This window comes from Meriones unguiculatus, chromosome 16 (assembly GCF_030254825.1).
Source record: "Meriones unguiculatus strain TT.TT164.6M chromosome 16, Bangor_MerUng_6.1, whole genome shotgun sequence".
Taxonomy (NCBI): domain Eukaryota; kingdom Metazoa; phylum Chordata; class Mammalia; order Rodentia; family Muridae; genus Meriones; species Meriones unguiculatus.
In genome coordinates this window covers 44458740-44480437 of record NC_083363.1, presented here as the reverse complement: position 1 = coordinate 44480437, position 21698 = coordinate 44458740, and the positions used below count along the sequence as shown (strand labels likewise).

The 21698-nt window shown below is 42.2% G+C and overlaps 1 long non-coding RNA gene across 1 annotated transcript; it reads right to left on the bottom strand.

Annotated features, from left to right (window-relative positions):
• Positions 1–6460: 6460 nt before the first annotated feature.
• On the bottom strand, positions 6461–20092 carry LOC110548301 (uncharacterized). Its single transcript, XR_002476391.2, has 3 exons — positions 19973–20092; positions 18951–19106; positions 6461–7504 (listed from the first exon to the last, which is right to left on the bottom strand). It is a non-coding gene; the product is annotated as an uncharacterized LOC110548301 (long non-coding RNA).
• Between the last annotated feature and the right edge of the window lie 1606 nt (positions 20093–21698).

The window sequence follows — 21698 nt, the reverse complement described above, 5'->3', positions numbered from 1 at the left end:
CCAACAGGTGTGAGCTGCAGATAAAAGGGACTCGCCTGCCACTGAAACTCTGTTCCCAGTGTTCTCTCTTCCCCGCTTTCAGTCCTTCTCTGTGCCCCCTCTTCTCTGCCCTCATGGCTGTGTTCCTGACTGTCTGCCTGTCTATATGTCTGCCTTTATCCCATCTCCAGGCCCTCACTCCTCTCCCTTTCCCCCAATAAGCTTCCTAATATCAGATCTGTTGTATTGAGCACTTCCCCTCCAGGCTCCCTTTTCACAACTTAACATGGCTCCTGTTAGTTCCCTTTGTAGTTCTAGATAGTTTCCCATCATTTATTTGTACTTGTTTTATTTATCTATACGCAGTCTTGGAAGCACAAATGAGAGAATGAGAGAAAACATAACATTTGTCTTTCAGAGGTCGGCTTATTTTGCTTGATATGGTTATTTCCAGTTATATCCACGCTTGTGAAGACAACATGGCTTTGTTCTTTATGGCTGAAAACACTTTTACAGTGTAGACATATAGACCAGGTTTTCTGTTTTCCTGTTGTTGGACACCTGGGTTGCTCTGCCATATAGGCATTGTGAATAATGCTGCTATCTACACTGACGTGTAATTCTGTCTGTGCTGGGATGACTTGGAGTCCTTCGTTGGATACCCAAAGGGGAGGGACAGCTGGGCTACGTGATAGGGAGTTTCTTTCTTTCTTGGTTGTTTTGTCTTTGAGAAACCTCTATATTGACTTCCATCGTGGCTAGACTAGTTAATATTTCCAAGAATATAGAAAGGTTCTCTTTTCTCCGCATCCTTGTCGGAATTTATTGCCATTTGTTTTAATGATTGCCATTCTCATAGGGGCTAGAGTTGTGTTTTTCTTACGACTAATGAAGTTCGGCATTTTGTCAGTGCTTATTGGCCACTTACATTTCCTTTAAAAAATACTATTCATTTTATTAGCTCATTGGTTTGTTGGGTTGTTTGATTGCTTGTTGCCTAGATTTTCAGTTCTTTGGTAGCCACAATCAAAAGAAATGAAGCCAGATCCCTGTTTCTCACCTTCTGCAAAAATCAACTCCAATAATGAAGATCTGAATGTAAAACTCAAAACTCTATAACTGTTGGAAGAAGAAAGACAGCGCTTCCTGGTACAGGCATGGGAAGGACTTTCTGGATAGGACTGTTGCTCAGGAAATAAGGTCAACAGTTGATTACATAATTCTGTGGTAGGGTATCAGATCCCCTGGAATTGGAATTACAGACAGTTGTGGGCTGCTATGGGGAAGCTGCGAATTGAACTCAGGTCCACTGGAAAAGCAGCCAGTGCCCTCAACAGCAGTCTCTCCAGTCCCTTATCTTACATAGTTCAAGAATCTCCTTGACAGCAAAGGACTCAGTCAACTGAATGGCAGTAGTGGGTATGGGATGGGAGACGATCTTTGCAAGCTATACATTTGAGGAACTATTTTGAAGAGCCATTGTGAAAAGACTACTGGTGTATTTCAGGTAGAATGGAAGAAACAGGTGTGAATCTTTGGCTCTTTTTAAAAAATGGTTTCCTGTGATCTGCCCACATTACCTTCAGTGTGTTCTCTGGAGGTAAAGAGAGAAAGCTGGGATTTTATCAAAGAGAATTCAGAGGTGGTACTGTTACTATTTAAGAGTATTGATTGGGTTAATTTTCTCTGCTAAAGAATTAAAAGGCTAGGGTCACCATCATAGACTCCTGGAAGCCTTCTCCACCTCAGAGATTGTCCCCAGAGATTTCCATCTCTCTCCTAGCTCTGCCCCTATTTCCACCACACCTAGTCCCCACCTTTGTTCCCCTCCCCATCCAGTTTTCTTTCTCCATCTACTTCAGAAGTCTATTTTATTTCCCCTTCTGGGTGAGATTCAAGCATCCTCTCTTGGCCCTTCTTGTTTCTTAGTATCTTTGAGTCTGTGGCTTGTAGGATGACTATCCTGTACTTTATGGCTAATATTCACTTATAAGTGAGTATATATCATGTGTGCCTTTCTGGGTCTGGGTTACCTCACTCAGGATGATATTTTCTAGTTCCATCCATTTGCCTGAAAATTTCATGATGTCCTTGATTTTAATAGCTGGGTAGTATTCCATTGTGCAAATGTACCACATTTTCTTTAACCATTCTTTGGTTGAGGGACATTTAGGTTGTTTCCAGTTTCTGTCTATTACAAATAAAGCTGCTATGAACATAGTTGAGCTAGCTAGTGTCCTTTTTATATGGTAGAGCATCTTTTGGGTATATGCCTAGCAGTTGTATAGTTGGAGCTTGAGGTAGAACTATTCTCAATTTTCTGACTCCAGATTGATTTCCAAGGTGGTTGTACAAGTTTACACTCACACTAGCAATAGAGGAGTGTTCCTGTTTCTCCACATTCTCTCCAGCATGTTTTTGATCTTAGCCATTCTGACAGGTACAAGAAGGAATCTCATAGTCATTTTGATTTGCATTTCACTGATGATTAATGATGTTGAACATTACTTTAAATACTTCTAGGCCATTAGAGATTCCTCTTATTTACTATCTGTTAAGAAAACAAATGTTTCTGGCATTTTAGTTGAAAGCTTTGAGTGTATAGGACTGTTACTAGATAACCCAGGGCCTCTTGCCAGATATCTATGAGGAGAAAGATGAAAATTATTTTGAGCTGGTTAAAATGCAGCTACTGTAATCTCCCTCACAGAAGTCTTTTGAGAAAATGGGTAACACTAGGGAGATTAAATAAGAAAAAGAGGAATGTTTTCAGAGGCCTTTCTGTCGAGAACATGTCTTTTTCCTTAGAACATGAGATAGCCACAGTAGGGTCCATGCTAGGTCTTGGATGGTGTGAACTTTGCAGTGACCTCATCCATCTGCTTTCAGATTCTGCCCTTATGGCAACACAGGAGAATTGTACTAGGTGAAGTCAGTGCCAGATCTCAGCCCTGCCTGGGAGAGGTGTCTAGCTTGAGGGAAGATTGTATGTAGGGTATGGGATGGCTCCAGTTCCTCCCAGACAGCATTTCCAGTGAGGAGCTGTTCTCACCTCAAGTATTATTTATTGATTTAGAATGTGGATGACACATTCTAAATGGAAGAAACAGGTGTGAATCTTTGGCTCTTTTTCAAAAATGGCTCTTTTTCAACAATTTAGAAATTTAAACCTATGTATGTGTAGCTTTAAGAATAATAAAACATATTTAAAAAAAATCTCTTGTCCCTCATGGAGGCTCATTCCTCTAACCTCATCACTTGGGAAGTGTAGGCAGGAGGATCAGGAGTTCAAGACCATTATCAGTTATGTAGCAAGTTTAAGTCTAGCCTAGGCTACTGGAGTCTGTGCTTCAAATAATCACAAAATTATATATATATATATATATATATATATATATATATATATATATATACATATAACATTGAAAACAGGCATAGTGATTTATGCTCATAATTTTGGTGTTTGGAAGGGATAGAAATAGAGAGTTTAAAGATAGCCTGGACTACATGGCAAGTTCTTATCTCAAACAAATTTAAAACACTATTACTTTACTTACAAGTGGTGTAGGTGAATTGGGCTAAAGTGAGAAAAACCAGAAAGCCTTCCCTCAAAACCTCACTGTCCAGAATATTTACTGTTGACCTTTGCCCCTGATTTGTCCATATTTTCTTCAAAATACAAATGTATACATTAATGAACTAACAAGAATATGGATCATGTTTGGTTTATTTTGTGGCTCACTAAGTCTGATCTGTCTTGATACACATTCCTAAGTGTCAAGGAATGTAAATCTAAACACTCTACCAATCAGGACTATTCGTAAGGATGGAGTCTAGTGTTAAGTGCCTTAGGTTAAAAAGGATACAAGATAAAAATAGTTTGGCTTTGCGAACAACTGAAGGCAGGGCTTAAAAGACTCCAGGGTCTCTGTATCTTCTCTCTTTCATCACTTATACAACTATTTCATTTCTCTCTCTCTTTCTGAACACTGGTGGGAAATACTGGGAACAGTTGGGTTCTTCCACCCTTTCCCATGCTAGTGCTCTGAGGAATATGTTCCTTGTTTTTAGAGACCCCAAGTTCAAACCCCTTCTCAGGGACTGTTTATATCAGACAGTGCCAAAGGAGTCATGGACAGTGCTTGTGGAGACTTGGCTGTGTGGAGGGCTCAAGGGCGAATTCAGTAACAAGGGGCACAGCGGGAAAGGGGCACAATGCTAAGAGAAGACGGAAGGATTCTATTCAGGGAAGACAATGCTATATGCTGAAGTGCGCTGTCCAGAGTAGACACAGTACTCAGCACCACACCCTGGCAGTTTGGGAGCTGCCTGTCAGTCAACAGGCTTTTCGCCGCTGGGAATTTCAATGACCTGGCAAGCCAGATGACTTGGATTTGGATTGCCAGAACGCACATAAAAAGCCCCATGCGGTAACACGTCTCTGTGATCCCTGGCTCCTACGGGAACATGGGAGATGCAGAGAAGTCCAGTGGCCAGTTGGTGTGGCTCATGCAGGGAGCAAGTCACGAGAGAGACCTTTTCTCAACATGCTAGATAGTCCTCCAACCTCCCTGTGTGCACAGTGGCATGCATGCACCCATACTCCGACACAGAAGCAGGCGTCACATCACATATACACAAAACAATACATACACATACAATGTTAATAAAGAAAACTCTTTTATTTTGTCGGGTTGCACCTGTAACCCGATAATCGAGAGATAGAAGCAGGGGACCATGAGTTTGTAGCCTGGGCTGCCCCAAACTGTTCTCATTAATTCCTCCTGGGTGAAAGCTTTTTCAGCATTTTCATGCAATTATTTTCTTCCTTCTAGAGATAACTCTTGCCAGCTGTGGGGGGTTACCCAGAGTCTGTGTCCTACCACTGTGACGCCATGCTCTGCCGGTTAGAAGGAGTGTGGGAATGATGACTCTGCAGGAAGACGCGGGGAGAGACACACACTGACAGCAAAACCACATGCCCTACAGGGTGGCTTAACCTAGATTTCTGCCCTGAAAAGGGGTTGTGGCAGAAGCTTGGGACAGGATGCCCAGTTATTTGATTCTGCTGGATTTCTTATTAAGGGCAGAGATTCATTTTAAGGGGCTTTTATGTAAACTTAACAGAAAACATGTTTTCTTAGAAGAGTCCCATCTGTCACTCCAGTGGGAAGTGGGAGTCATATTCCATTTGCTCCTTTCTTGGTTTTGTGATGATTAAACAAAAACTTGACAGTGCAATGTAGGGGTTACTGGTATGTTTCCTTGGCTTTGGAGTCAGGCTGTGACTAGAAATGTCCATCTTGCAGGTCCTCCCTCCCCCCAGAAGCAGGGGCAGAGGCAGGGGGGATGTCTATTTTTAAATACTTCCAAGAAGACTTTGACCCATGAAAGGTATAGTTGTGCCCAAGCCACCCAGTAAGTAGAGGCATGGCTGTCTCCTCCAACTCTAGCTGTATCTGGGTTGTTCTAACTTAGAGTAAGACATCATTTAATTGTAACCTTATAATGTCCTGTCTGGATGTATCAAGTGCCTGGGCCATAAAACCCCACATTTGAACATGATCTTTTCTTAACTCTTGTGTTGCCTGTCACAGTCACCACTCATATAATCCTTATGTACTTCTTCCCTCCTGGGTGGACAAGTCCCCTTGTGCTCAGTTCACCTAACATTTGATCATGCCATGTCTGCAGGGGATTTAACCTTTCTGTTCTCTCAGATGCATTCCACAGGAACATGGATGCTTACAGACCCCCCCACCCCGCACTGCTTTCATCAGCAGTGGTGCATAGACCTAGTTCTAGGTGAGGTTCCGTCACACACAAGGTCGGGGGAGGAGAGAGAAAGAGAGGCTTACTGCCTGTTCTCTCACCACTGGTTTGAGCAAGTGTTGTGTATCTAAAGAGTTTACAGAAATCCCACAATTCTATAGTTTATTTTTAGAATAAAGAAATGACACATGCAGTCATTTATTAAAGAAAAGTTTATTGAATACCAATTTGGTTTTAGAAACATTGCCAAAGATAACCTCGTTATGTACCCAGCACTAGTTTTAGATCTTTTCCTTTTTTATGTTATTTTCAACCCAGGAATTGTCTACAATGTGGATAGTATTGCTATCTCTATTCTTTCCTTGAGGAAATAGGTTCAGAGTGGAGGGGCAGGCAGGAAGGCAGCCAGCAGCAGCCATGTTTATTCTCTGTTTGCCTTGAGAATACATTCTTCACGGATTCACACTCAGGAGGCTCTGTGGCTAAAATGCAAGCTCAACAGTTGTCAGAAACATCTTCCCAGGCATTAGAACCTCATGTGTGAAGTAATTTTAGCAAAACTTACTACATACTAACAGTCCATACTAGGATGAGTATATGCTGCATGCCAGAAATATCAATAATGGGAATATAAATATACCCTGTATTTATTTTGGAAATTTTATCTTTTAAAATTTGTTCTTCCTCATCAGGGTACCATGCCTCTGGGTAAAATATTATCACTGTATTATTGGCACTCATAGTAGCAAGATACATGTTCCCTGAATGCGTACGGTTGGTTGGTTATTTACAAACACTATCTTTTCAAAATCAGAGGAGTGATGAGGTCACTGTCACTAATTCTATTTACTAATTTTACTAATTCAGCAACTAAATGTTTTTCTTTTCTTTCCTTCTCTTTTTCCTTCCTTCCTTCCTTCCTTCCTTCCTTCCTTCCTTCCTTTCTTTCCTTCTTTCTTTCTTCCTTTTTTCACAGAGGTAACAGCTATTTGATTGCACTGATATCATACCTAATAGTTAAGAGGGGCAGAATTCAAACAGGAAGCCAAGGTTTCACCATAACCACAGGTACCAGCTACTGGGAGCTTTATAACCTCTTTATGTGTATTTTAATTTCAGTGTACACAAAACCCTTGGCTTCATGGAGAATGATATAGAATGTCACAAGCAAACTCAGTGAACTATGTAAGAAGTATATCTTGGATTAACCATGTTCTAGCCTGCAATTCAATTGAGGTGTGCTGTATTTCCATGGTCAATTGCCCTACTTATGCTTCTTTGTCCTCCTAAGCAGAAGACCTATCTCCTATGTATCATATTCTGTCCCTGGCTGGCTTAAGGTTGGCTTAGGAGCCATCCTTAACATTATTGGTGAGTGTATGTGAAAGTATATACATGGCTTTAACTGCAGGAACAAAGGCAAAGGATTCTGTATGTTGAGTACGAGACCTATGATCTCTTGTGGACCTAGGCTTCTTTCTTTCTTCTTTCTTTCTGGGAGCTCGGGACGATGATGACAAAACCAGAACTGCTTTTTGTAAGGAAGGCTGTAGCAGCTAAGTTCTCTTCTCTTCTCTTTCTCCAAAGACTGGGCTTTGCCAGCCCTGCTGTAGCTGGTTGAAGGGGACCAAACCTCTCAGGAAGACGGACTTGGTTCCGTTTGACCAGCCAGAGCAGGGGGCCACTCCCTCGGAAGATGACTGCGGCCTCTAGTATGCGAACTTCGGAGTATTGGAGCATCGCTTGTCCAGGCCTGTGACAGAGAGAACCATGTTAGTGTGAATCAACCTCCAGAGGTTACATGACTCCGACTGACCTCTCTCAGGACTTGAAAGAAATCTTATGTAATCTGTATTTTGCATTCTAGTTTTTATTTGTTTCCTTTAGCCTTTATTATTTTTTTTCTCAAATTGAAACATTAGGAACAAAAATGGCATGCAAGTATAGAATATGAAAAAAGCCCCAACAGAATCTCTTTTCTTTTATCTTCCAAAATAAAGTTAACATTGACAAGTGTATTTGTATGCATCATATAAATGTGCATTATGGCATATTTTATGAATGTGCCCTATTTACATTAAAATTAAATGTAAGGTAGTGGGGGTAATATGCAGTATATAAAACTGTGATTCTGAGTTTCTTGTTTTCTTGTAATTTAGATGTTGTTCCTTTTAAAAAATTAATTAATTTTTTATTAATTACAATTTATTCATTTTGTATTTCAGCTGTGGTCCCCTCCCTCATTCCCTCCCAATCCCCCCCATCCTCCCTCTTCTCCTTCCATGCCCCTCCCCAAGTCCAATGATAGGGGAGGTCTTCCTCCCCTCCATCTGATCCTAGCCTATCAGGTCTCTTCAGGATTGGTTGTACTGTCTTCCTCTGTGGCCTGGTAAGGCTGCTCCCCTCTCAGGGTGTGGTGATCGAAGGGTCAGCCTCTGAGTTCATGTCAGAGACAGTCCCTGTTCCTGTTACTAGGAAACCCACTTGGACACTGAGCTGCCATGGGCTATATCTGTGCAGGGGTTCTAGATTATCTCCATGCATGGTCTTTGGTTGGAGTATCAGTCTCAGAAAAGACCCCTGTGCCCAGAATTTTTGGTTGTGTAGCTCTCCTTGTAGAGCTCCTGTCCCCTCCAGGTCTTTCATCTCCCCTTTCTTTCATAAGATTCCCTGTACTCTGCCCAAAGTTTGGTTATGCGTCTCAGCATCTGCTTCGATACCCTGCTGGGTAGAGTCTTTCAGAGGCCCTCTGTGGTAGGCTCCTGTCCTTTTCCTGTTTTCTCCCTCTTCTGATCTCTGTCGAATTTGCCTTTCTGAGTGAGGATTGATCATCTTACCCAGGGTCCTCCTTCTTGCTTAGCTTCTATAGGAATAATACTACCTGTAGATATTGTTCTTTATAGCTTTTATCATGTACGAGTTCTGCAGCAATGTCTTTCAATGTATCATATTATAAATATTCACCTGTGGCTCGTTAATTTTACCTTACATGATATCTGTGAAGTTCATGCATATTAATGCGGTAGCCATAATTCAGTAATTTATTTAATCATTGTTTGGTAGTTTACTATGAAAATATACTATCTTCATTCTTTCTCCCAGTAATAGATGTCACTGTTTGGTTTGAAAGAATGGATGGAATTGATTCTAGTGGAGTCTACTGAGGAAGACGGAGGCAGCTTTGCTTCCTATATATATATATATATATATATATATCATGAAAAAACCTATATTTCCAGGTGTAAGAGCTTTGCAAAGGAAAAGTTTACCACCCCAAGTTATACAGGAATGGGGCTGCAAAACTCATGACCTCCCCTGCCCTTCAGGTGATTCTGAGGCATCTAATGTTTGAGAACCATTGAAATAGAAGGGGGATCCTCTGCTTTTGATTTGTTTCTAGGGAAGTGAGATCAAGTGTGGGTAAGAGAGAGAAACGTGGCTTGGCTCTCTTTATAAGCTATTGGTACAGGAGGCAGAAAGATAGTTGGGTGGCTGCAGAAAAATCAACTTTGTCCCCTCGGTCTAGTTATTGGCTAACATTTTTTTTTTTCTTTTCTTGAGAAGAATAATAATAAGTCTTTAAGAAGAAAGTATGGCCAGGTGGTGGTGCACACCTTTAATCCCAGTTCTTAGGAGGTAGAGGCTGGTTGAGCTCTGTGTTTAAGGCCAGCCTGGTCTACAGAGGGAGCTCCAGGATAGCCAGGGCTACTCAGAGAGAAATTCTGTTTCAAAAAATCAAGAGAGGGAGGGAGGGAAGGAGAGAGACAGAGGGAGAGATAGAGAGGGAGAGGACAAGAAGAAGAAGAAGAAGAAGAAGAAGAAGAAGAAGAAGAAGAAGAAGAAGAAGAAGAAGAACAAGAACAAGAAGAACAAGAACAAGAAGAACAAGAAGAAAAAGAACAAGAAGAACAAGAAAGAAGAAAGTACGTGCTTTTGTATCCAAATGTTTCTGGGTTCAAATTCCACTGAGGCATTCTTGATCTTATCTATCTATTTATTTATTGGATATTGAGAGTTTGATACTGAGAAATATAAAATAATGATATTTCATCCCGAGACATTAAGTAGCACGTTTGTCTGTACAGTGGGGCTCCTGCCTACCTTGCCTGCCTTTTGTTACTTTTAATAGTAATGAAGGGTGTACTCAATCCCAGGGGTACTCAGGGGAGTACTTGAAGGGTGTGTAGTAGAGTCAGAGGGACAATTCTGACTGCTTTTGAGGTCAAAAACTTCACTTTCAATCTGTCTCTCCTGGTGAGTTGTGTCCCACAATTCCTCTGTAAGGATTTGTATTCATATGTGAATGCATTAAAACCACAGACATGTCTAGAAGTGAGGCAGCCAGGCAACCGGCTTCTTCCAGAGGGAATGTAGTTTGAGAGGCCTCTCTAAAATTGACGAGGTTTTGAACTAGGCACCCCTTTGCTCTGTGCATTGTGTTTGCTTTGCTGCATTCCTGATCTCCATACCCTAGACTCCAGGAATCCCCCACCTGTACCAACACAGCAATTCTGCCAGAACTGGCCAGTTCTCTGGGCACTGATCTAAAGTGATAAGATTCTGGACTCAGTCCTGTAGCTGACCCGACTCGAGTGATCCCCAACCCCATGCCCTTCCATATTCTCGCCTATCCCCAGAAGTAAGTATAGGATGGCATGTTCTTAATGATAGCTAGGGGACTACCTGGTTCCTGAAGGTGCTTCACCCTGCTCGAGAGCACGGGAGAGCTTCTGCTTAGCGTGTTCTCTGTGTTGATGTTCTTGCCATCATTCCAGCTCTCTGCCCAGGAAATACACATGTCCCTTCTCTTCCTTTTCTCCTCCTGTGTGTTCTTCCTGTGCTGTTCACTTACACTCCCACACCCCTCCTGGGCTTCCAGGCATGCATGTTCAAATGCTATGGTGGTTCGTTTTGTTTTGCTAATGAGCTCAGGCTGCAAGTCCAACTGAGTCCCAGCTTTCATCTGATACATCATTATAAAATAAGGAGGTAGAACAGTGGAAACTGTGAGGCCATCCCAGGACTGGGACTCAAGGGAGGAAGGGTGAGCTTCTTCCTCCCTAATTCTGACCCCATGATGGGAGAGGGTACAAGCTCAGGGTGATTATAGCATCTCCTCTTCTTAGTGTTTCCCTCTCTACCTCCTTTGTGGCATGAGCTTAGACCCTTGAGAGTCAGAACTGGGAACACAGGGGACTGGGTTGAGAACAAAGGAACTTAGGCCATTAAATGAACGTGTCACTACTTTAGTACCTCCACCTTTCCTCTCACAAGTGTGTTCCAGAAGTGACACACAGACGGGTCAGTGAAGCTGCAAGAACAGAGCAGCAGGGCCAGGAGGTGTGGGGCCTTCTACCAAAGCTGGTCTTTGGAGCCCAGTTGTTGTATACTCTCTGTTTATAATACAAGCCACACACACAGTAACTATACATCTGGCACATGGAACTGTCATTCATCTCGCTTGGTAGAAACATGTATTTCGGGAGCAAGAAAACAGCTTCAGGGAGGCTGGTATGAAGGAGCTGGTGTGGGGAGCAACAGTGATTAGCCTGAAACCCAGAACTATGGGAGAAATCTGTAGAGGGGAATTCCTGGGGCAGAGGGCATCTGCAGGTAGGAAAATGTGGCTGAGGATGAAGTCACTGGCATGTTCTCTGGGTGGAGCCATGGGCCATGAAGATGCACTTGCCAAAACCACACACTTCCTTACATTCCATAGCGCAGTGATATCTATGAGGATATAAAGAAGCATGTGGTCTGGGGAAGCAGCGTCATCCGAGGCACCCGTCGTCCCAGAAGGCAAAGCCACTTTCTTCCGTGCACAGGTGAGGAATGCTAAGGATCCCTGGGACCTGACATCATCCATCCTGTACTCCCAGAGGCCACCCTGGAGCAACTGGTCTCCATCCTGGACTAACAATGCTGGTTGAGAACAAATTTCTTCCTATACACGTTAGTCAGAGATCAAGGACCCAAAGCCTGTCTAGAGATTTCAGTGCAGTCATGGCCTGGCCATTCTGTTATCACTGTTATTACCCGATTTGCTGCTGTTGCAGGGTGGATTTTGAAATAATTCTCTTTACTCGTATTTGGTAGTTGATAGAACATTAAAATGAGGAGCGACTCCGTGCATGCAGAGAACTGCTCAGTTTAGAGGCTGGCCCAGGCGCTATCGTGCTTCCTACTGTACCGGCGCTTGCTATGTGTTGACAGGCGGCAGCTGCCAGCGGGCCATTCCAGCACAATTGTTCATTGTGGAAAGGATCTGTTTCGTTCAGCTTCTGCTACCCGTGGCCCATCACCTGCCCCACAATCTGGCAGGGCTGGGCTGTAGGGGAAGAATGGACACTGGCAGCTGCTTAGCCATTCAGGGTCTGGACCTATTACTCTGGCCCAGGAAAATTAAGGGTTTTGAGCTTCGTGGCATAAAATTCTCTGCCAGGAAATAGAGAAGTAAGCTAAGAGGAGAGGCAGGCCCTGGAGCAGGCTCATGACACTGCCAGGGCTGCTTCATACAACTAAAGAACAATATTAATGATAAGCAGCTTTTTTTTTTTCAGACCAGTTTTCCATGACAGGATCCTTTTCAATGCTTTCCCTATGCAAGCTCCTTGAGTCCTCACATCTATGTGAAGGGGTTTCCAACTCCTCCTCTTTCTGTCTGGTTTTACAGATGAGAAAGATATGACTCTAGAAATAAATTCATTTCCTTATATGCAAATGGAAATTTCTTAAAAAAAAAACTAAACAGATTGGAGAAACAGGTTCTCTTTGTGTGAATTTGAAAGATGAGAGATGTTGAGAAGGAAGGAGGGAAGGAAAGAAGGAGGCAAGGAAGAGAAAAAGGAAGAAGGAAGGAAGAAAGGAAGGAAGGAAAGAAGGAAGGAAGGAAGGAAGGAAGGAAGGAAGGAAGGAAGGAAGGAAGGAAGAAGACTCAAGGATTTTATATTCCTTTTATATCCTTCTGCAGTTTTGAGCTTGGGGTTCTGTATTGCACTGGTCTAGAAATCTTGTTTTTATTTTAGGTGTAGGAAAACATCCCAGGCTTCCTAGTCAAAACCCTTCTGGTTGACACTGGGAATGATCTGGTAACTCATTTAATCTAATGGCTGTTTAAGGTTCTGCTCTGAAAAGACATCATTCTTCCCAGGTCAAGCACGAGTTTCATGTGAGCGGGTCTACCGCCGAGCTTCCTGCACTTTCAGTGGAGTCGTGTATCCAAATCACAGCATTGGGGACAGATGGCTCTTGAGGGGGCCACTCAGGTCTAAGGGGGTGCTGTTAGGACTTTGAGAAAAGTACAAAGGTCTCATTCGATCAGAGAGCCAGAGTATTTAAGAACAGGGCCACTTCCATCTCAACTTGTCAGTTTGTCACATCAGAATCTCCCAAAATGTTTGTCACCTGTGTTTTCAGAAGTGAAGGTCTGCAGAGCCAAGAGAGGCCACTATGTTTTCTGTTCCTAAGAACTCTAAGGGCCAAGCTTTATGAGATTTAACTATTCATGAGCCAGGCCGATGGTGGTAAGTTCACGTAGAAACATCATTAGCAAGATTTCCAGGGAAAATATTTGACATAACTAGGGAATGTAATCATTACATAAATTTGTATTTACCATTTGGGTGTGAATTGTTTGGTCTTTGTTAAGCACAAATTTATATGCCTAATGTGTCACATAAATGTTCACTGTAAAATCTTCTAGGAATTATTAAAAAATGTTAATAACCAGTAACTCTACAGTTTGTGAGTCCAGGAAGCTAGAATTCTTATTATTTTAGAATACACAGAGAACTTTAAGAGTCAATAAAGTTAAAAGGAGATTCTATGGTGGAAGGCTCATCTAAATTCTTAGCGCACTTTGTTGGACATCTAACTTAGGATGCAATTCATAAAATGGATTTGAAAATGTTTTGAGTGGTGCACTGGCAAAAACAAAGGAACTGCAACAAACCTGATAGGAAGCATGGCCTGAAAAACTGTAGGATGGGGATCATGAAGACATATGCTTCTCAGGGTAAAGCACACTGATAAGGAACTGCATGCTAAGTGTTTCCAGATCATTTAATTATTATTTTTTAATCTGTCTGAATCTTTTGTCTCTGATGGTTGGTGTTGAAGAGAACCAAGAGACATAGCCTATCATCCAGACACTTGTATGCTGTGCTGGCAAAAGATCACCCACCCTTCTCATCTCTGCCCCAGATCCCAGGACACTTATCTGAAAGTAGTCTTTGTGTAACTCGATCTACCCACAAAAAAACGTGGTTGAAGCTTAATGAGATGACACACGTGAAAGTCTCAAATGAGTTTCTTAGGAGAACAGGCTAATGACAACATAAAATGTCACTCAGCACGTCACTGGAAACAAGATTTATTCCCCACTACCCAACTCTGTCCCACAGTCGAATAGTTCTGAAAAGCCTCGAATTTTAAACTGCTCTTCCCTTCATATCTAAGAAGCAAGTGGCACAGAAAAGCATTAGGAAATTGGCAACAGTGAAAGTATTGTCAAAATCACAACTAGCAGCCATGGTTCTTTTTTTTTCTTCTGTTTTTGTTGAGCAGAACATTTATAAAGTTGAACACAAATAGTGCAAACACTGACTTATGGGAATAAGAGAATGGTGAATTCCCAGTGATGGTCCTTGGATCATCTCTGAGATTTGGGGAAAATCAGGAATGGGTTGAAACAGGGAGAAGACCAGATTATAGACCAACACAGTGCTGTAATCTTCAAGGTTATTGGATGGTGGAGGAATGAGGGTGAAGACTATGACTTGACTAGAGCCTCCATTTCTTTATTTGAAAAGTGGGCGAAATAATGCTTACTTAACAGGAAACTTCAGTGAGAGACTTTTGGAAAGTGTAAAGTGCTGTGAGTACAGCATTAGCTCAATAAACGGTCTTATTTTTAATCATAGTATTTAATATTTTACTTACTAACATAGTGCCTAAGTATAAACACCATGTGGGAGTCTCTATGCACGATACTTAAGAGAATTTCATTAACATAAAATTATGTATATAAATGAAGTTATTCATAAGTATTTAGCAAGCTTAACTGTTACCAGAAGATGGTCTCCTAAGAATTCTGGTCTGCCTTAAAAAAACGCCCTTAAAGCATTTTGACGTGTCTGTAAAGAAGTTGAGAGGAGAGGTCTTCATCAGCATAATTTCTAACCTGAATCATTCTGCATGCTAAATTTCCAGGGCATTAGTCTCACTTTGGGGATGTTTATGAGCATGACTTATTTGCTAAGATACTCCGATGGTCCCTTTCTTGACTGTAAGGCATTTGCTTTCTGATGACAGATCTGACTTTAGGCTATCAGCCCTTTCCTGAATGAGGAGAGAAAACTTGGACCATATAGAATGCTACTTGCAGCTCACTCTCAATATTTCCACTGAAGGCATCTCAGTGTTCCTTCATTGTTCCTTCTCTGAGTCCAGTCTAGCGTTTTGTTTCTAACTACACAATGGAAATAGCTTTCTTTCATGGGGATTCATTCTACTCCTTCCTGCAGAATGAGTGGCCTACACAGAGGCCTCACTCCAATGTCTGATGACTTTTGCCTTCTCACACTCTAGCAATTCCTACTTACTGGTGATCTTGGTGGTGGTTTGTGTTTTTACTGGTGATCTGGGTGGTTGTGAAACACAAGCCATTTTAGAGTTTAACAGTCTTTGGGGTCTGTTGTCAAGCTGAGGGGGTAGGGAACACATCAGAGTCCCCTCTCTCTAAGGCAAGTGAAGGGTAGTATGTGGCAATAAGATCCTCTTTTTTTCTGGGCCTCATCCAGGAAGACTTGCTATTTTTGGAACACTGACCAGTTCTGAATGTTGATTCACCCCTGGGTATGAATCCCAGTTTAACTTCTCAGGGGTAGCAAAGGGCAGCCCCAGCTCTAAGATCCTAGCATCTCTCCCTCCAGACCTTCTACCACCTTGATCAAAGCAAGGGAGTGTTGGTGACATTATACTAACCTGTTGTTCTTGCCTGTTTCTCAGGAGAGTCAGAGCCGAAACTTCAGGGAGGGATAGGACAAGGGCATGAGAAGAAGCCAACACTATGTGAAAGCTTAGGTTTGAAATCTTTATGCTTATACCAATCCTGCAAGGTATACTTTATGGCATAATAAACGTTTCCTCAACTACAAGGGTGAGTGGACACAAATTTCCATTCCTAACCAAGAAGCTGTTTGCAACTGATTCCTGCTGGGAGGGAACATCAGTTTTCTACAAAGGAGTGACATTGAGTATATCAAGCCCACTCCAACTGCTCAAAGCAGTTGGCCAACATGAAAACGACTCCACATTTTGTTTTGAATGCTTTCTTAGTTTTGTTTTTGAGAGAGAGAAAGACTATGAAATTGGTAGGTAGGGAAGTGGAGAGGATCTGGGAGGAATTCGAGGAAAGGAAAGAATACAACCAAAGCATATTTTATGAAAAAATTTAACAGCCAATAAACAAACAAACAAAAAACAAAACAAAACAAAACAAAATGGTCTCAAGCAGGTTAATGAATTCCGGGGCAGAAAGTGGTTAAGAAACATACTGAAATCACACAGCAGGTAAGTCGGAAGTATGACTTGATTTTCTTTCTCTCTGACCCAAAGCACACATCCATTCTTATATTACTGATATTGTCCAGTCTTCCTAGTTGTTAGTGCCACCGAGGAGCTGAAGATCCCGTTCCTTACACTCTGACAGAGCCATAGCATCAGAATCTCTTGGCTGGCTGATGAGCGTATTACAGAGAGGCACTCTGGCAGCCATACCCATTTTTTTTATTTCATTGCCAGTTGTAGGAGGATTTTGAGAAACACTGGTCTGATGATAAACAAGGAGAGACTGGATTCTAAAGGAATGAAATTATTGCTATGGCAAGCTGTGTGCTTCACAACAATGTAAGGAAACATCAGTCTGGATTAGTGAACAATCTCTGTACACATAAAGATAAATGGTTAGAAACATGGTGACACTCTTTATAAGGAGGCGTTAACATATTGGTAACAGTAATGCTACACAGACCCCTGGTGAGTTATTTTCCTAGCGTTCCCAGTGCTCAGTTCTTACTGAGACTCCTGCCCTCCAACACTGTCCTCTTCTCTTCATCTCCACAGGTAGAAGCACTTTTTGGGACATAGTTTTAGTGTGTATCCCAACCTGGTCCTGAACCCTCAGCTCCCTGGCTTTATCTTTCCAAGTGTCTCCATTCCAAAACTTTTTCTTTACCATTTTTTTTCTTCTTCACTAATGTTTATAATTGGTCATCTAGTATATCACATGTGACCTTGGTTGTTCTTGAATTCCCTGCACATTTGAGAAGTACACCTGTCTCCTCTTTTGGTTGGCTGGAATCCCAGTGGCTCCAATTTTTTCTTTTTAATTTCTCAATCTGCCTTTTAAAGCTTACTGCACAGTAAGAATGAAGTAGATGAAACTACCACGGACCCAGTGAAACAATTATGTGTTCACTGTAACAAGTAACTTCTATTAGAAATACTCCCATATTATAGATGAAGAAAACAAGCAACCAGAACACAGAGAGTGCTGTTTGTTCAACAGTCTCCTTCAGAATGTTTGGCCCTGACGGCAATTGAATCGTACGTGTAATGAAATCTGAATACAGTGGATCCAGAAAACAGCACCTTTAGAAAGCGTGACTTCCTGATTGAGTGCATCATTGTCTCCTGGTCACCCAGCTTAAAAACGAATGGCCACGTTCCACTTTCAGAGTTCCTGACTGGGGAAGTTTGGGGTAGGATCAGGAAGTAGCAACTGTAGCATGTTTCTAGGGAGTATTGATGTTGCTGGCCTGGAGAACCACACTGATAACTACAAAGTCAGTTTCCAATGCTGTACAGATCAAGGGCAAGGAGCTGACCTTACATTTTGACCACTTACAAACAAGGTGACAGAAAGGAGGAATAGCCACTAGAGACCAGGAAATAGTGAGCTGTCTCAAAGAACTGTCGTAAATATGTGCTTTGACTCTAAGCCTTAGAGGCTCCCTTAACAGTGAAGATATAGCCAGCTAACATGCCAAAGAGAGGGAAATCCCCTCTGAGAAAGTTACTAAGTGTTTTGACTTGAGCTGTTGTGTTTTATTTGAAATGAACAGTTTTCGCCAATGTTTATCAGCAAGTGTTCAGTGGGGATTGGTAAGGAGTAGGTTGGAAAGGATGTAACAGTTTTTCTTGAGAAGATAACTCAGAGAAAGGCCACTGGCTCACATATCCTCAAATACGTGACATTTGCAGAGGGATTGTAATGATAATATACAGAGTAACAATGTAATAATACAGAATAACAGCAACCATCATTAGCTCCAAATCCTCCCCCACTCTCCCTCCCTCCCAGTATCACTAGATGGAAGGAAGACTAGCAGTTATTTAAACTCCGAGGGACATGTCAGGAATGTTGAGCTCTGGTCCAAGCTTTCCAAAGATCTGCGTGGCTCAGAGATTTGCTTTCTTAGTTTTCAAAATGTTGTAACCATCCACATTGTCTTAGTAGAGGCATCTATGGGGTCATCTAAAACTCAGCCTGTGGACTGATTGAATATTTAAGGTACATTCATTACATGCGCACACACACACACACACACACACACACACACACACACACACAATTTCTTTGAATTCTTTGCAAAAGAGATTCAATGCACACTTAAAACATTTTTTTAAGCACTCAGAAGGCATGCTGTAAGTTCAAGGTCACATGATGCTGAGTTCTTATCCCTCACACTTAATACCCAAAGGGGTTAGCTCTTCCTGAGGTAATGTGCCAGCCCCTTGGATGATTATAAAGGAATCTCTCCCTGCTGCTGGATTCAGGAAACAGCACTTTTCATTGTCCCTGGATGGTCCAGGGCCCATATTGCCCCATTTTTGTCTTTGTTTCAGGCTCCTGCACACAGCAGCCCCACTTCAGCACCAACAAGTCCTCCGCATGTGCCACCTCCACAGGTGGGGGCTGCTTCTCTCATTCTCTACCCCTGCCTGTTTGAGATGCAGAACCCCGTGAGCTTCACCTGCTTGCACAGATCTGCCTTGCTGGCTTCACATAACAGAGGCAGATCACCCACGGGGCTCCCCAAAAATTCACAAAGAAAGAAAGACAGCTGGATAAGGAAGGAACAGCCAGGGGACAAATGGAGGAGAAAGCAGCATGCAGAATCAGCTCAGTGACATACCTGGGGAAAAGTTGCAGGCGGGTCCCTCCTCCTCTGTGGGCTTTCTTGGCCCGCAGGCTTCTGCCCCCATTGAGGAGTGTAGAACGTGGCTTGTTATTTATTTATTTCCAGAGCTGGCAGGGTTGGCTTGCATTTCTATGCCTTCCTGTCAGAATCCTCTCAAGGAAACAGCAGCTGGTGAGCTCAGAAATGTCAGTCAGAATCTTGGCCTAGTTTGGGGCCTTGAAGATTCTTACAGAAAGTTAAAAAGGTTTCTGGGCCAGTGTCTCCTTTGGGTTTTCCCTCGCCTGCTTCTCACCTTTTCCATCTATTTTTTCTTTTCTTTTCTTCCCCCCCCCCAATAGCTAGCTACTTAAATTGCTGCTCCTGTCTTTCTGATGATCCCCTCTTGGGTAAAGCTGTGGCTCTTCTTCCAGCCCAGCTGAACAGCCTAGTGACTTTCTGACAGTTAGATGGCTTTGCCTGTACTCATTTCTTGTTTCGTCTCTTTACAGATTCCATTTCCCTGTCTCCCCATTTCCTTCCACTCTTACCTCCACAACCTCTATCCTTCCAGTCACTCACAGAGAAACCATGTTTTTTCTTTTCTTCTGATGCTCTGTCCTCCTCACCAGCCTACCATTTAACCCTCTGTGCTCTGTGCCTGTTTCTCTTTCATTCTTTACTGTTGTCATTTGTTCTAGATTTACCTCTACATGTGACTTGTAATCTGTCCATATGTGTTCTAGGTTCAGGTTTGCCCTCCTCCCTTCTCCTGTCCTTTCCTCTTCTCTCATGTCTTCCTTTATTTCTTCTCTTCTTCTCTTTCTTCTTCCCTTTTCTCTTTCTTCTCCTGTCTCCCCTCCCTGGTTTCTTTCCTACTCCTCTCTCTCTCCACTCCCTTCTCCCATCTTTCCCTCCCTCTTTTCTGTCTCTTTAGGCACTCTCACACCCTGCTTCATCCAGTCTCTGCTTTTTCCAGGCAAGCCTCTTCCTTTTTGTACTTTCCCAGCCCTCTGCCCACCCCCAGTGCACTCTCCCACCTGTTTGTGTCTTTTAAGAGCCGTGGTCATGTCCATGCCTTCTGTCCACCTCAATCACTCCAGTGACGGGCTTCTGAAGGCTGTTAAATTACACCTCTTCAGCTGTCCTCTTGCAAAGAGAAATGTCCCTTTCTAAATCCCCCTTTTAAATAGGCAAGTACATATTAATGTTCCTATTTATAGAATGTACTAAAACGGTACATGAGTTGTTTTAAAGGGTAAGACTATAATTTTAAAAAAGAAATGGATCCTTATCTTTTAGTTCACATCAATGTGTACTACTTGAAATGCAGATTCTTTTAGCTTGTCTGAAATTTTGCATATTTGCCTGATGGGGAGATACGTATTGTGGAAAATATCAGTGGTATGGGAAGTAGGTGCTCAACAGCATGTAATGGGTGAGTGCTTGCCAGACTGCGGAGCACCTTATTTAGAGACCAGAATGGGAAGGAACTATCCATGCCCTTGGGAGACATCCTGATTCTTTGGGGCCTAGAACCTGAACTTGGGAAATACATGTAACAGAACATAATTGTAGACCAATGGTGCAGAGAAAGTACCACTGGGGTTGAAGCCAAGTAAGTAAGAGCTTCATGGATGAGGGTGGGTTTCAGTTGGGTGCTGAGGGACAGAGAGGACTTATACACATGGATAGAGTGTGAAGGACTCTCTCAGATGAGGGGTCGGCCTGAGCAAGGGCACAGAGACAGAAAGTGCTGACAAGAAGACCTCCTAGGGACACAGGTTTATGGTAAGAGATGTCAAGTTTTTAAGAGTCCCTAGAGAACAGGCATTCATTGGTTAATTTCACTTAAAAATAACACTGTAGCTTGGCATGGGTTCTACAACTTAATTTATGATTATGAATTTGGATTCTTGATCATTATTGAATGGATTCACGTGGTCCTAAATTTGTTAATAAGAGAGAACTAGACATTTCCCTTCAATCACCAACGCATTAGAGTTATTTACCTAAAGATCTGCTGTCATAAAAGTTGAAACTTCCAGTCTTACTGATTAAGGGTTCCATCTCTCACACACAGCACACACTGTACTTAACACAGTTTATCCTTTACTGATAGCTGATTTCATCCTGGCCAGATTACACATTTGTTATATTTCTGTCTATTAATGCTTTCTCATGCTACAATACTGTCTTAAGAATGCATTATACACATAGGATTTTTTGAGACAGGGTTTCTCTGTATAGCCTTGACTGTCATGGAACTCACTCTGTAGACCAGGATGTTCTCAAAGTCAGAGATCCACCTGCCTCTGCCTCCCAAAAGCTGGGATTAAAGGCATACACCACCATCACCTAGCCAATTTATATTTTTAAGTAAGTCTAGAATTCACAATACTGAGAATTTCTAAAGGCCAAATTTATACTGATTTTGATTTCTTCTTCTTCTTTTTCTAGCACAATGTATGGCATACAGCAGACTCTCAATAACTGCTTAAAGGTCAAATCAGATCAAACACTTTCTACAACTTTACTATAGCATATAATCCCAATAGGACAATAGCCTCTTTCAAACTCATCCGTCTATTAGTTCTTTGGAGCTTTAGTCTGAGTCAACAGATGGAGCAGATATTAATTTAATGACATGTCTTTATATAAGCTTACGTTTCACACTTGAAGCTAAAAGTGAGCCTCTGGGACTCTTTGAGGTGGATCAGTCAGAGAGAGGAGGGTATTGAGATTTGGAAGATGAGACCTGAAAGC